Source organism: Euphorbia lathyris, chromosome 3 (genome assembly GCF_963576675.1).
Source record: "Euphorbia lathyris chromosome 3, ddEupLath1.1, whole genome shotgun sequence".
Classification (NCBI taxonomy): Eukaryota; Viridiplantae; Streptophyta; class Magnoliopsida; order Malpighiales; family Euphorbiaceae; genus Euphorbia; species Euphorbia lathyris.
The window spans coordinates 12,980,770-12,984,837 of NC_088912.1; the positions used below are offsets into that span (position 1 = coordinate 12,980,770).

General features: G+C 35.1%; 1 non-coding gene across 1 annotated transcript; it reads right to left on the reverse strand.

Annotated features, from left to right (window-relative positions):
* Positions 1–227: 227 nt before the first annotated feature.
* On the reverse strand, positions 228–334 carry LOC136225100 (small nucleolar RNA R71). Its single transcript, XR_010686837.1, has one exon. It is a non-coding gene; the product is annotated as a small nucleolar RNA R71 (small nucleolar RNA).
* Positions 335–4,068: the final 3,734 nt, after the last annotated feature.

Below are 4,068 nucleotides of genomic sequence, written 5' to 3' on the forward strand. Positions count from 1 at the left end.
AACATTTTACGGGTTACATAACGAAAATCCTAACACTCATTTGACAAATTTCTTAGAAATTTGTGACACTTTTAAAATACCAAGCAATCAACCTTCGCCTTTTTCCTTTTACTTTGAATGATCGAGCCAAAGAATGGTTAACTTCTATGCCAGCCGCAACATTTGAAACTTGGGAGCAATTAGCCCAAGCATTTTTATCAAAAAAATTTCCTTTAGCAAAAACTGCAAGAGTCATAAAAGAGTTAACATCTTTTTCTCAAAATGATAATGAAACTCTTTATGAGGCTTGGGAACATTTTAAAGAACTTCAACGTTTATGCCCACACCACCAATTGCCCGCTGAACTTTTAATGCAAACATTTTATAATGGATTAAATCCTACAACTAGAGGTTCATTGGATGCTATGTCCGGAGGGTTATTCATGAAGAAAACATCGGTCCAAGCAAGAGAACTTTTGGAGAAAATGGCAATCAACAGCAGTATGTGGCCCGCGGAGCGTGGACACGTACCAATGGCGAAACCATCATCCTCAACTACGTCATCAGTTAAAGGTATAGTGAATCTCGATCCAGTTATGATGTTGCAAGCCTAATTTTCTGCCTTATTGCACAAAATTGATAGGTTTATGGCACCGTGCGATCCTAATGGTAAGCCATTCCAATCCAAACGGATGTAGATTATGAAGGTATAAGCGAAATTGAACAAGTAAATTTTGTCCAAGGGCAAAACCAAACTAATAACCCTTATTCCAATACATATAATCCTGGATGGAGAAATCATCCTAACTTTAATTGGAGAGATAATAATAATAATGTCAATGCTAATCAAAATTGTACCACTAATTATCAAAATCAATCAAGAGATACGATTAGCACTTTATCTTCTAAAATCGACAAATTTATAGATGCTATGAGCGGAAAAATAAGTAATCACGACGATGGTTTTAAACGGATCGAGAATAAATTCGATCAGCTTATTAAAAACCAATTATCTAGCATCCATAATTTGGAGGTTCAACTTGGACAACTCGCTAAATCAATTCCATCCCGCAAAGAGGGAAGTCTTCCCAGCCATACGGAAGAAAATCCGAAAGAGCATGTAAAGGATATCACTCTTCGTTCAGGGAAAAATTACTTAGGTCCGGAAATGCCCGGAAATTCAACTTTACCAGGAACTGATTTACCAAAATCCAAAGAAGATATGTTAAATCAAAAAGATACACCAATCGACTCAAGTACAAAAACTTTTGTACCCAAACCACCTTTTCCACACAAAGTCCGCAATAAGGACTGTGACAAACAACTTTTAACATTTTTAGACAAACTTAAAAATTTACATATTAATTTGACGTTTATGGATGCAATTACGCAAATTCCCAATTATGGTAAGTTCCTAAAAGATTTAATTTCTAAGAAAATCAGTTAGGAAGGAATTTCATCCATTTCGCTAACTGAAGATTGTAGTTCAATTGTGTCAAGTAATTTGCCCACTAAACTCAAAGATCCCGGATGTTTTACTATTCCGTGTAAGTTGGGAGATATTGAATTCCCAAGTTGTCTTTGTGATTTAGGAGCTAGCATAAACTTGATGCCGTTATCAATTTTTAATAAGTTAGGCTTAGAAGAAGATATCAAACGTACCAATATGGTTTTGCAATTAGCGGACCAAACCACTAAAAGACCATATGATATTATCAAGGATGTTTTAGTTAAAGTCGACAAATTTATTTTTCCTACCGATTTCTTTATATTAGATTTTGCTTATGACGTTAATTGTCCGCTAATCTTTGGTAGACCGTTCATGAACACGGGATGTGGTCTAGTTGATGTGTCGGAAGGGAAAGTAGTTTTACGAATAGGAGACGATAAGATCGAGTTTGATATGAACCAAGCAATGAAATATCCTATGGAGGATTTCGCTTGTATGAAACTTGATTTAGTTGAAGAATGTGTAAATGACATTGTTCAAAAAGAAGAAATTATAGAACTTATAATGAGTGAAGAATTAGAAGGTAAGGACCCAGAGCCTTTGATTCGAGAAGATGGACCAGTTTCGCCTTCAATTATAGTTCCACCTAAATTAGAACTTAAAGAATTACCAAACCATTTGAGGTACGCTTTCTTAGGCGAAGGCGATTCTCTACCTATAATTATCTCTAACAAACTAACACAGGTTCAAGAAGAAAAATTAAAGGAAGTTGTTAGAAATAGAATAGGAAGTATGGGATGACAAATTTCAGACTTAAAAGGAATTAATCCTAGTATTGTAATGCACAGAATTCACTTAGAAAAAGATAAGCCACCCAAAGCGGATAGGCAAAGACGCCTCAATCCGAATATGAAAGAAGTGGTCAAAAATGAGATTACTAAACTTCTAGACAATGGAATCATTTATCCTATTTCGGATAGTGAATGGGTTAGTCCAATCCATTGTGTACCCAAAAAGGGAGGTATCACTGTTGTAAGGAATGACGAAGGTGAATTAATACCTACACGAACCACCACCCGTTGGAGGGTTTGTATAGATTACAGGAACCTTAATAAAGCAACTAGGAAAGATCATTTTCCTCTTCCTTTCATTGATCAAATGATCGAAAGGATAGCTGGTCATGTTTTTTATTGTTTTCTAGACGGTTACTCCGGATTCTTTCAAATATATATTTACCCGGATGACCAAGACAAAACAACCTTCACGTGTCCTTATGGAACATTTGCATATAGGAGAATTCTCTTTGGTGTATATAACGCATCAGCAACATTTCAACGTTGTATGACTACAATTTTTAATGATTTCATTGAAGATATCATGGAAGTTTTTATGGATGATTTTTCCGTTTATGGAGATTCTTTTGATTCATGCCTACAAAATTTGGATAAAGTTTTGTCTAGGTGTGAAGAAACAAATTTAGTATTAAACTGGGAAAAATGTCATTTCATGGTTGACGAGGGAATTGTTTTAGGTCACAAAATATCTGAAAAAGGATTAGAAGTGGATAGAGAAAAAACTTCAATAATAGAAAAATTACCCCCTCCAACTACTGTTAAGGGAGTAAGGTCGTTTTTAGGACATGCAAGTTTTTACAGAAGATTTATTAAAAATTTCTCTGTAATTTCCAAACCACTTACTAATTTACTCATGAAAGATTCAACCTTTGATTTTAATGAAGATTGCGTTAAAGCTTTTGAAACATTGAAAACATGTTTAGTCAGTGCACCTATTATTGCTAAACCCGATTGGGATTTACCTTTTGAAATTATGTGTGATTCAAGGGACTTTGCCGTCGGATGTGTTTTAGGTCAAAGAAAGGATAAGAAACTTCATGTCATTTATTATGCAAGTCACACACTTTCCGGTGCACAATTAAACTACACCACAACCGAGAAGGAAATGTTAGCTGTAGTTTTTGCATGTGATAAGTTTAGGTCATACTTGTTAGGTTCGAAAGTTATTATTTATACTGATCACGCAGCTTTAAGATATTTATTTGCTAAGAAAGATGCAAAACCACGTCCAATTAGATGAGTTTTATTATTACAAGAATTTGATATAGAAATTAAAGACAAAAAGGGAGTAGAAAACCTTGTCGCCGATCATCTATCAAGACTCGAAGATGAAATTGGTCCTATAGGTGAAACTATCGGTATACGAGATGATTTCCCCGATCAATATCTCTATCAAATAAAAAGTGTCATGTCACCATGGTATGCGGATATTGCAAATTATCTTGCAGCCAACATTGTTCCGGAAGGATTAACTTTCCATCAAAAGAAGAAATTCTTCTTTGACATTAAACAGTATTTTTGGGAAGATCCTTTTTTGTTTAGAATTTGTGGTGACGGGATAATTAGGAGATGCGTTAGTGAAAATGAATATGAGTCTATAATATCGGAATGCCACTCTAGCTCTTATGGGGGACATAATGGCGTTAGTAAGACAGTAGCCAGGATATTTGAATGTGGATTCTTTTGGCCTACATTGTTTAAAGACGTCCGTTCATTTATTACTCGTTGTGACAAATGCCAAAGAACGGGAAATTTAGGCAGAAAAGATGAGATGCCCCTCACAAA